This window comes from Dipodomys merriami, unplaced genomic scaffold (assembly GCF_024711535.1).
Source record: "Dipodomys merriami isolate MVZ:Mamm:240054 unplaced genomic scaffold, mDipMer1.0.p SCAF_2, whole genome shotgun sequence".
NCBI classification, from domain to species: Eukaryota; Metazoa; Chordata; class Mammalia; order Rodentia; family Heteromyidae; genus Dipodomys; species Dipodomys merriami.
Genome location: NW_027203381.1, coordinates 14,102,501 through 14,115,197, shown reverse-complemented (window position 1 = coordinate 14,115,197; position 12,697 = coordinate 14,102,501). Strand labels below are relative to the sequence as shown.

The 12,697-nt window shown below is 36.3% G+C and overlaps 1 protein-coding gene across 15 annotated transcripts in view; it reads right to left on the bottom strand.

Annotated features, from left to right (window-relative positions):
* The window catches only part of Tcf4 (transcription factor 4), a 355,777-nt gene that overhangs the window by 85,384 nt on the left and 257,696 nt on the right, over window positions 1–12,697 (bottom strand). The window lies entirely within an intron of this gene.

Sequence of the window (12,697 nt, the reverse complement as noted above, 5' to 3'; positions counted from 1 at the left end):
CTCAGAGATGGCAGACAACAAAGGTAAGAAAAAATCATATTGAAATAAATGGCAAAAGGGACTCCAGTTCTGTCCTGAGTGGTCTGTTCTTGAACCAGGTATTTAATCCCTAATTCTTTCTATTTCCCAAACCAGCATTTCCCTATGGAACTTTCTACACCGATGCAAGCATTCTCTAGCTGTGTAGTTCAACACAGTGTCCACCAACCACGTGACTGCCAAGCACTTGAAATGTGACCAGTGTAACTAGGAAGTAAGGGTTGGGGTTTTTATTATTTTTTAAAATTATCTAATTTTAATTAATTTATACGATACTAGCAATAGCCTCATGTGGCCACTTCATTGGACATGGTAGCCTGGAGCACCAATCTTACTGGATTAAAGATTAAGTACCTATTTTACTGGATTAAGCACTTATCTTACCTATCTTAAGGGTTAAGTATGAATAAACACCTGAAGGAACTGAGGCTTCCAAATGTATTTCATTGACTAATTAATTAAAATTGCAGTAAAAGATTGACTATGTGTTCCATTCTGGTTTTAAACCACTTTGCTAATCATTAAAGAAAAGGCACTATAAGATGAATTTTATACCATATCAATATCTGATGTAAATATACCTCAGATTACTCAAGGGGTAAATATGTTACTGTTTTAGAATTATTCACAGGGTTATACTGGAACTAATGGGATATAAGAGAAATACTGAGAGTCTAGTACATGTGATCAATCAATGATTGATCAAAATTGAAAACAAGGCCAAGGTTTGCTCAAAAACTTCCCCTCAGGATAACCAAATAAATGAAATTGCCATAAAAATGATCATCTTTATTACTTTCTGGGAATGCAATGTCCATTTTTTTTTGCTCATTATGAGTTCAAATAACTTTGTATAAACAAAATTATAAACAAAACAAAACGCTAAAATGAGAGAGGGTGCTTAAATGAAAGAGCCAGGCTTCCAAGTAACTTCTGGGCAGCACCAAGATGGACAGGGAATGAGAAACAATGACATACAAGAGTCTGAGTTGTAGAATAGAGCCAAAATTCCACTAGCTTATGAGCTAAGCAAGAAGTACCCTGCACCAAAGCCATACTGCAAATCAGAGCTTCTGTCCCTTTCCTGTACAAGGCTGCCGCTTGGATCAAACCTTGGAGAACCTCATATAGCCTGGGGAAGAAACTGAAGAGTGGTACAAGCTACTGTCAGACTTGGCAACTCTCTCCAAAACTTGACATCCAAGAAGTGAGGTGTGCTTCTGGGTTCTAAAAGTTGGCAGGTGTGAGACTCTGCCACCAGATCCTGCAACCTTCCTCCACAGGGTGCTAGGAAGGCAACTGGGGTCTCAACTTCGCTTTCCAAAACACTGCCAGGAATTATTCAGAGTTGATAGAAATCACAGCAGTGGCAGGAAGAGAGGTCCCCGATTGTCAGTAGGAAAGAAGCTGAATTACTGCAAACTAAAAAGAGAGTTTTCAATGTTTGCTATAACCTTTACTTGAAAGGAGACTACATATTTACACAATGTCCTTAATGATCCCCAATACTTACATGCAATTATTAATTCATTTCTTTATGCTAATTTCTCTTTTCCTTTCAATGTCCTCTGGGAAATCAAAACACAACACACTTCTTTTAGAATGATTCAGAGAAACCTGCAGCTATACTGATGTACTTCACAGTATTTTAAAAGATAAGATGTAAATATGTATTTAAGATAGGGAGAAGTATACCTTTATTGATTCAACATCTCTAACAGCTGCCTTGAAGCCTTTCCAATTGGTCTACAAATGATGTACTATTTTTACAACACTGCAAATAAAATATCACATTTTCATGGTAAACACTGGAGATACCTGGACAGTACTATAAGGGAAGGAAGGAAAGGGAGGGGAGAAGAGGAGGAAGGGAAGGGAAAAGAAGGAGAAAGAGGAAGAGGAGGGAAAAAGAGGGGAGGGAGAGGAAAGAAAAGAGAAAGGGAAGAGCAGGGTAGAGGGAGGGAGGGGAAGGAAGGAAAGAAAGGGAAAAGAAGGAAAGGAATGGGAAGGAACTGTCCAAGTGGCTGACAATGACAAGAATCAGTCACGTAAGGCCAGATATGATTTCTCTCATCCCCAACACTTCTGACAGACTGTTCTATTCAGAATAAGAGGTTTAGCAGCATCCCTGGCCTCTAGAACCACATGCCAGTAGCAAGCTCCCTTTCCATTCTCATCCCCACAGTTGTGACTATCAAAATTGTTTCCAGATATCGCCATATGTCCCCTGGAGGCAGGAACCACTGTTCTATAGATATATGTTTGTAATCAACATCTGTCAGCAACAAATATCTTCACTGATTTTCTTAAGTCTTCACATAAATATTGTTTATCTCTGGTACTAGTTTCCTTTAGGTCGAGGAAAATGCCATTTAAACCCACAATCACTTAGTGAGTGATATTTGACATGGTGATCTATAGAGTGCAAGAGTTCTATCATGTATCTTTGAAATGGGTAATCCATGTTCACTGTCAAACTTTTATAATTATCTCTATAATATTTATCATTATGTGATGGAAAATGTTATTTCCAACCAGTATGTTCTGACCTATATGCAAAATGACACATTTTGTATAACTGTGTATACACTGTGTACAAACTTTAATGAATAAACAAGTTTGAGTACTAAATAATTGGCATTATCTATTACTGTCTAGTTGTGTCATCCATCCATCTATCCATCTACCACTCCATGCTTTCTCTCATCCTGTCTGTCACACATTCATCATCCTCAAACCTGTCATGCTTTCAATTCTGATTGAGTTACACAGGTAAAAAGCATAGATCCAGCCAAAGAGTTTAATCTACATAGCTCCCTATTGGCAATACATCTGTGACGGCACTATTATCCATAAATAATTCCACAGCAGGCCTGCTGTATGTTTTATACACCACACCATCGACTTCAAAATGCAACACTATTTCCGTATCCAAATGTACCTAGTTTTGAGACAGTTGCTGAACTCTTCAGCAGGAAATCTTTTCAGGATTCTAATACAAAAATCCAAGCAGACTAAGCAAACCCAAGAATCATTATCTAATTATGAAAAGGGTTAAATGCATTTGTGAACCTTAAAAATGTATTAAAGATTCCAACAAACAAGTGCCTTTGGCCTAATTTGTTGCTCCTTTGTCATCTGTTTTTCTTTCTTTTTTTTCCTATCACCTAAAAATGATGGAGGAAAAGAGTCTTAAAACGTAAACTTCCTCCATAAGGAATGATTTTTGCAGTTCGCAGTGTCATATCTGAAAGGTATCAGTGGTTCTAGAGTTTAGAAGGTAAGCTTTCATGATCATTCATCTAAATCAATTATCCCCCCTCAGGGTTAAGTGAACTGAATCCTAAAAGGTTTTATTAGCAAAACTGACATTGCAAAGTTGGGCCAAGTACATCTGTTACTACATCAATCCTTTGAAAGGTACATGCATTTAATGGATGGGTACCTATTTCCATGGTTTTTCCTCATCCCCAGGAAGCATCCAAGAAGTTTGCCTCATCCCGCAACCTTTGGGAAACAGGATTGCCAGATTCCCATCAACCTATCTAACTGTACAGTTACCTTATTTAAGTTCTTAATATGACACAGGTCTTTTTTCTCAGGTGCTAATAGAAAAAATCAATTTTAAGTCACAACAGCTGTGATCATTTTAAATATCACAGCTGTCATGAGTTGAAAATAACCAATTTGAACATACACGTTCCTGCTGCCAATGTAACAAAAATGAAAATACCATGGAATTTTTATCTTTTACTCCCTCTGAAGCTGAATGTCTAATACATGGTAGAGTAATAATTTATTTGCTTTAAAATAAAACCAAGCTCCCATTTCTTTTCTGACTAAACCAAGAGATGGCTTAAAGAACAGAGAGGATTGTCCCTTTAAAGACATACTCCTATGGCAAACTCATGTTTAATTATGGAAACAGTATTAACTCTGGAAAGAATAAGCTAAATCGTTGATAGCAACATTGAGAGCTGAATTATGTAAACATTTTGCTGTGAAGACAGGAGAGATTAAGTGGTATCCCTGCTAAACATTAGAAGTTACTGAAGTTTGAGAATTTCAGTGGTTCCACAGATCAAGTCTAAACTCACATGAATAATGGTCATTTGCATCTTTCAGGAAATAGTGGTATTTTACTGACATATCTGGAAACTCAGACTAGCTACTGGATAGGAAAATAAAGAGATGGTTTTTCACTCATCCAAAATCTAATGTCATAAGATTTCAAAGAATAAAACATCTCTTAAGGAACCTTAAAAAAATCACAAAACAGGGCATTATCTATTCCACTGAGGGTACAAAAGTTTGGGTGAATTTCATTGTGAACAATGAAAACCCAGGGATTCTAACTAAGCTACAGGTAGGAACAGGGCTCAAATGTTTGAAAAATGATATTCCATGATGATGATGATGATGAGGAGGAGGAGGAGGAGGAGGAGGAGGAGGAGGAGGAGGAGGAGGAGGAAGAGGAGGATGAGGAGGAGGAGGAGGAGGACAACGAGGACGAGGAGGACAACGAAGAGGAGGAGGAGGACGAGGACGAAGAGGAGGAGGAGGAAGAGGAAGAGGAAGAGGAGGAGGAGGGGGGGGCACAATTTTCAACCAAAGCTTGGCCAATGTTACATAACTCATCTTAAAAAAAAATTCTCTCAGGATCTTCTAACCTCCTAGTCTCAAAAGATAACCAAAAAATAAATATCGAAAGAGTTCTCATCCCATATCTTCAATCCTACCACGTTTTCCCTTCCTTCATGGGATAAAGATGAAAAGTTGGTGATATCTGTAACCAAGTAACTAGGAAAAAGCTGACACCCTCCATTCTGCTCAGAGAGGTTTCATTCATCAGGTACAGGGAAGCCTTTCCATCCCCTTTTATTTGCATATTAATTTCAAAGCTACATGAAAAACATTGTAGTCTTTTAATCACATCAACACACAAGAAGGCACTACAAAGTGAAACCACACTTGTTAAACATTTATCCCAACCCCCACATCACACAAAGGAAGCCAAAGAAAAACCAAATCCACGCTAGCGCCCAAACTGCTCAGACTCCTCTTCTGAATTGTCATAGCAGGTGCAGAAATAATCATGTGTGCTGGCCAATCAACTCCCCCCCCCCTCTGATTTGTCAGTTTAGCTTAATAATGCCATCAGGAATGTAAACATTTCTGCAATTTATATTTAAAAGTCAATAAAATAATGGGGTGCGGAATTTATCCTTTTTAATTTTTTAAGTAATACATTTGATTATTTTAATCATGTCAGTACTTAATGGGATGGGGCTTAAATATGCATGTAACATCAATTTAATTTGTTTTATTCCTGAGAAAAGCTGTTAAGTAATATAGAATTATTCTTCCTAAAATAATAATAATATCTCACTACTACTACTAAGTAGTAGTAGAGAGCACAGTTCTAGGGGAAAGGGAGTCTAGAAAACTTTTATATTTTGTCTCCTTCTGAGATGGGATGCCACTGTCATTAAATGTCTTGCTGTGAGCATAAAAATGGTAACCCAAAAGGTAGCAATGGAAATCAACTCTCTATACAGAGGACAATAAAAATAAAGGCATGGGTTCAGACTGTGGCTACACTTTATTGGGCTATACTATGAGGACTGTGGTTGGTAAATGCATAAACTCTTTTTAACATGGTGTGGTGTTATTTGTGTGTGTGTATTTTTTTAAAATTTCCCCAACATAGCAATTCCCACTTGAACAGGCTCATTACTGGTGTAGTCATTCAGTACTCTATAATTCTCACCCTTATGTTTGTGGAAGTAAAAAGAACAAGTCAAATGTTAGCCTCTACTGCTTACATCCCCTATTCAGTTTCAGGTCAGCTACAATGGAAGCAGCTGGAATCCAACTCTCCTCTACTTGGTCCCAACAATTACCTAAACGTGCCCCTTCTCTCTAGATAAGTGTAATTTGGTTTCTAGGAAAGCACAAGCAAGGTCTAGGGAGGACACCAGCCAAATACTGCATGCTTTTTTTTTTTCTTCCAGCAGAGCCTGAAATTAGACCATCATCTACATGGTCTCCCATCTCTAGCCTCTCAGGTGTTTTAACCTTCTCATTACCCCAACTGGGAAGTGAGGGGTCTGAGGTTAAAGTAGTATTCATTCCCAATCAAAATAGTAGAGCTGTAGAGTCTCTTTTAAATAACATGCATAATTTCCTTAAGAAATGTAGAGGACAACTTTGAACAAGAAATCAAGGCAAGAAGGAATTCCAAGCCAAAAAAATATCAGAAATGAGACCTGAAAAGACTAACCAGATGATGCTATTGTGACATAAATACACCTGCAAATAAAAAGTTGCAATTTGGAAATTATAAATCAAGGGTTTTCGACATTTCATAAAAGAAAATCTACCTTCAATTTAAGCAGAGTAATGCATAATTCTCAAACTATTCTCAATCTCCAAATGGTAAATGCAACCGTAAGAACTAAGAACTGTTCTACACACACACACACACACACACACACACACACACATCCCCCCACACACCCCCCAAACACTTGCTTTGCTTTAAAAAAAAAACTGTAGGTATATCTCTGTAGTCTACCTAAGATGTAAAGACAATGTACCAAATAGATTTCAGGATGTTAAAAAGCATGAAAGGAAATCTTGTGAAAATTTCACATGTATATTTTACCAAATTATTTTTCTCTTAAAAATACTATTTTGTAAAAGTATCTCATTCAATTTTATTCTTATTCAATTGTTTTCTATAGTATACAGATAATTATTTTTCTTCTTTTTTTAAAGAACCTGTGTTTTTATTTCCTAAACAGATGATAAATATTAAGAATACTAAGTTCCATTTTTCAATAATTTCAATCACATCTAATTTCACCCTGTTACCTTAAAGTTATGTTTTAAGTATTAAGGGGTAATTGATCTTTAAAAATCTAATCAGATATATAAGAACTTGGAAAGACTTAAGCTAAAATGACTTTTAAATTATACTATGAACAAATGAGCTTTTCTGTAAGTCTCACAATATCAGAATGGAAAAAAATCAATAATCTTTTGCATGTAAATTCCCATAGGCATAAGACATGCATTTAACTTTTGTTATGCAAAGCAAATACATATTTGCATTGCACTTTCTTCCTAGAGTTAAAAACGAGTTAATCTAAATCTGAACAACTTTTAAAATTGCTACAGCCATATTAAAAACTGACATATCTTCACTGGATCAGAAATTAGGTTTTTAGTTGTATTCTTCCTGGAACTCCTGATGGCAGGTGGCTGACCAGTACATAACCTGACATAAAGAAATGTCTAGCCCTCACCCTCAAGTGATAAAGCAGTGATAGAAGTTGCAAGCAGGCTTGGAAACAGAAACAACACACACACACACACACACACACACACACACACACACACACACACACACACACACACACACACACACACACACACACACACACACACACACACACACACACACACACACACACACACACACACCCAATGATATATGCAGTGTCTATAATCAAACAATGATAAAGCTATTTAAGTCAAAAGAAGAAATCAGTTATCCTCAGACCGCAAGAAACCAAAGAAGCAATATTAAAAAAAAAAGGCAAACAATGTAATGCAAACCACATTTATAGTGGAACAGGAAACAAATGATTCTTCAACACAGTTTCCTGTAGATCAGTTGGGAAGGTATTTAAAGAGTGCACCAGTTATTATTCATTTCTTTTCCTGACCATTTCTCTCTCTGTTCCGCTGTCTTTCCTCCTAATTCTTGAAACAATGCCATCTGCTAGTACAATGAGAAGAAGGCTTACCAATTATCAACACTATATTCAAGATACCCAAACCTACTAGAAATCAGGGATTCAAAAAAATCAGCCATATATTTTTTTTTCTTCCTAAGAAATTAGCCTCACAAAAACTGTTTAGACTGACATGTGGGAATCTCACGCAGGGATTTTAGAAATTTAATCAGAGGCAAGAGAGCAAAATGCAGTTACACTGTGGAGATTAAGTGCCTGATGAATTCTTACTAGCTTAAACGTAAAGAAGGAAATCAGAATAATTTTGTTTTAAACAATTAAATAGAGGATAAAAACACAGAAACTTTCATTGTTTTAAAATTTGCAAAATAACATGTTTATATATGCCAAGTAGTAAAGCTCATTTTTTAAAAAAGCATGTTTCTTTTTGGATATGTATAATTTTTTTAAATCTGGAAGGAGTAAAAAATTGTTTTAAAATTATATTGTGATTTAAACAAAATTTTGCTCTGTAACAGCAATTCAATAATCATTTTCAATTGTAATGCGTTACATTGGCTACTTTTGGGTATAGTTATGGTTCTAAAAAATAGCGTACATATGAAAATCCTTTTAAACTACTAAATGCAATTGGTATGGTTGATACATTTCTAAAATCCTACTGTCTTACTTATATGTGGGTATCCTAATTAAGTATAAGTTTTGCAAAAAAGAGCCATTTGTAGAATGTCCTGAATATTATTACTGATAATTATATACATATTAATTTTTATGTTGCCCTTCCTGTGGACAATGAGAAAGAAGCTGAATACTTCATATCCAAAATTTTTGCTTTAAAATTTTAATTTGCTATGACTGTCACTTAGCTATAAGCAAACTTTCTTCTAAGAATGTACTCTGAGAGATTGATAGTCAAATGTTTCTATATTTTTCACTGTGAGCAAAAAACACAAAGTTGGTCTTGTTTTCTTCTTTTATCTCAGTATCAGAAAGAATTAATAGCCATTTTCATTTCTGAACTTTATGGGGTTGAGAAGCTATATAATATGGCCAGTATTCAGAATATAAACATAGGAAGCTCATTACCATTTACTTTCGGAGATTTGATGACTTGACAAATAACTATTTCAAAACAACTAGTTTGAGACATGGTTTGAAGCTTGTTAGTATAAAGCAAAAAGAGCAATTACAATAATTATAGGTTTCTCTATACGATTTAACACATGCACACGCAGGGAGAGTTGGTGATGTGATCTTACATTACCATTAGGCGGAAATTTTCCCACTTTTGTTTCCATTTCATTTGCCATAGTTTCATCTCTGTAGAATCGCCACACTTTTTTCAGTAGGCAAAATCTGACCAAGTAATTACTTATTAAAATTCTTATTCAATGAACATATGAACATATATGCAGCTCTCAAAATCAAAAGGTATGTCTAGAAGTGCCCTTGTTGTAGGCCAAGCAATACCTGGTACTTCCTGTGGCCCAAATGAGGACAGAGAACGGCACAATTGGACACAGCTTGTATTCACAAGAAAGAAAGAAAAGAAAGAAAGAAAGAAAAGAAAAGAAAGAAAGAAAGAAAGAAAGAAAGAAAGAAAGAAAGAAAGAAAGAAAGAAAGAAAGAAAGAAAGAAAGAAAGAAAGAAAGTTAGGAAGTTAGGAGAAAGAAAGAAAGGAAGGAGAAAGAGAGAGGGAAGGAAGGAAGGAAGGAAGCAAGGAAGAAAGGAAGGAAGGAGAGGGGGGAAGGAAGGAAGGAAGGAAGGAAGGAAGGAAGGAAGGAAGGAAGGAAGGAAGGAAGGAAGGGAGGAAGGGAGGGAGGGAGGGAGGGAGGGAGGGAGGGAGGGAGGGAGGGAGGGAGGGACGGAGAGACAGAGGGAAAAAGAAAAATAGAAAAAAAAACTGCACTGATTTTCTCTATCATACTGCTATATATTTCTCCTATGGTTCTCAAGTAATACCTTCCAATTTTTTATTTAACTGAAATTGGGATTTGCTTGTATTTATACTGCTCATGCATGAAGAACAACAACAACAAAAATCACAAAAATTATTTAGTCAAGTTGATCAAACTCTCCCCCTGAGGAAAACTGAGTTTTTTTAATACCTCTGGTTTACATTCAAGATTTATTGTACTTTAAAAATACCTTCTGGTTTACACTCAAGATTTATTCTGTGGTGGTTCTCAGGGTTATGATTATTCTTGCTTCATGGAGCCCACACTTCAGGACAAGCCAGGCAAAAATTTGGGGGGATGTAGTCATGGAACACTTTATATTTTAAGATAACAGAAAATTCACATTTATTTCTTTTCTCATAAAATGTCATTGATTATCATGTTTCTCCTGTGAGTAAGCTGGAGGAGAACCGATTTTACATGCCCTACATTAGCCAGTTCAAAAAGAAGAAATCGTAATTGCTGTAATGCTTAATTGTATTCTTCCCGCAAGCGAAAATCACAGTGTTTTGGAATGATTTTCCATTTTTCTTCTTTTGTTTATTCACAGGGAAAACCTGCTTCCTCTGGCCTCTCTCAGTTCAGAGAGTTCAAACTGAATTTAAACAAGTAATTGACTTGTCACTGGAGGGAAAAAAGAAGGAATTCAAGGCTGTGTTGTCTTCAGAGGAAAACTTGTGCAACACATAGCTGACCACACTTAACTCCAACAATGAAGGTTAGAGCACACATTGAACATACATGTACATAGACACCAAAATGCAACCCAAACAAGCAGCAAAGCGAACTCAAGAAATGTAAAAGTCTCCTCCATAGGCATTCTAAACAATTAATGCATAGCATACACAATCTCCACAAGATGTCTGGCACCAAATCAAAAGCGGCTGAATGCAGAATTAGAGTCAGTACAATACACACTGTCGAATAAACAAAAATCGGATTCCCCAGTGTATCCACCAAGGCATTTTAAAACATGATTCTGCACTGGCTCCAATAGAACACACAGAACTGGACTCTGCTGTCTACTCCACAAAGCTAAAACGAAACACTGCAAACCAACCATCCGTGGTTTTAAACGCTTTCTGTTGGGGCTCCAAATGGCTACTTTTTTTTTCTAAAAATAATGTATGTATAATTTGCCTCTTTCTAGTGTTTGATTCAATAGAGATACACATCACCAGATTTGTTTTTAATAAGCGCCTTAAAACAGTTCCTATAAATACATTTCCTGTGACAGAGTGATCTTGATTTTATGAGTACCATCCTCTCAAAAAAAAAAAATCTAACAACCAAAATATTTGGCAACTGCGAGGGCATATTAGTGATATGATGTCATATTCAGCATTTTCTTATGGTAGAGAAAACTGGCAAGCTGTAGGAATGGAATACATATTTTTAAAATTTCCTTTTGGCTAAAAGGGAGTTAAAATGCCCAAGCCCTAAACTAAAAATTTGGCAGTTCAGCCACTTAAGATCACAACTAATAATTAACATATAAAAATCACATCACTGGTAATCCCCAAAGATAAAAACTGCAGGAACTTACAAGGATGGTAATGCTCTTAGGGCATGAGAGCTAGGGAATCTGTGGGTCCGTTTTACAGATTTCAGAGACATTTTAGTTTATTTGGTCTAAGATAGTATGATTCATGGAATTGCCACTAAAAATGCCTTAAAAGTAAAGGTGCTTATGTATGAGAATGTCCTAAAGATGTAGAGCACAACTCATAATGTTCATATATATCCAGATCCATCTATCTAACAAACTGAAAATCAGACACTTAACTTTTTTTAAGATGTTACATAATTTCAATATTTCTGACTGCAGATTAAAATACTTGATCAATACACCACATTTGTCTATTCTAAAAATTACACATATGCTTTAAAAACATTAGTAAGAAAATGGGCTGGTATTATGAACTTTTGATGATTTACTCATCCTTTTAAAAACAAAAGTAACAGTATTTCAAAGTAGAAGCAATAGTATTTCAAAAGTTGCCCATTCATAAAATTGCTAATCTTCCAAAACTGCACCCTCAAATGCATATGGGTACACATTCCTAGAATCTGTTCACTATATGCGCTATCCGTACATCTGTATGTATATACCATCACATGTAGACACCACCGCGTACACATGTTTAATTCGTTTGTGCCAATCGCTATAGCTGAACAGGGCCTGCGTGAGAGCTCTGATGGGTCCCTTTTGGCCCAACTATCACACTCCGATTAAGATCGATCCAAATGGAAGTTCAAAGTACCCAAAGAGAACAGTTTCTAAATGGCTGCTTTTCACTCTTCCCTCATTCTTCTTCTCAATTTTAAAATAATTTTTTTTGCTCCTCTATTGCCCAACTCTTTCTGAGAGCCCCACAAACCGATTTGAAAATATTGAACTCTTTTTCCTTCAGAGCGCCCAGACGAAGGGGAAGGAAAAAAAATAAACCTCCAGATGGCAAGTTTAAACCTTCTGCTGGGGTTATACACAAAATACCAGACACATTTTTTTTTTCCTTAAAGCCTTTCTGTTGGAAGAGGGGAAAACGAGGAAAAGAAACTACAGAGCACAAATAACTTAAGACTGTTGATATGCATGAATGGGACCCTGCTTTTTTTTCTTCCTTCCCTTTTTGGGGCTTTCAAAAAATGCGCTTATATAATCGACTGCTTAATTCGTTTTATGCCTTTGCTCTAGTTTAACCTTTTAGCTTCTCCAGCTTCTAACTTGGGTTTTTGACTTTAGAGATTTAAAAAAACAAAAACAAAAACAACCAACCCTCAGTTAGGGAGAAACTTACCCAAAGGTCCTCTCAGGCTACCCTGGGCTTTCTCATTTCTCTCCTCCTCCTATCTGCTTTTCCTTTTCAGTCGTTTTTGTCAGGAAGGAGACTTCCCCCCCCCCCAAAGTCTTCCACTGCACCCCCTCCCCCTGGG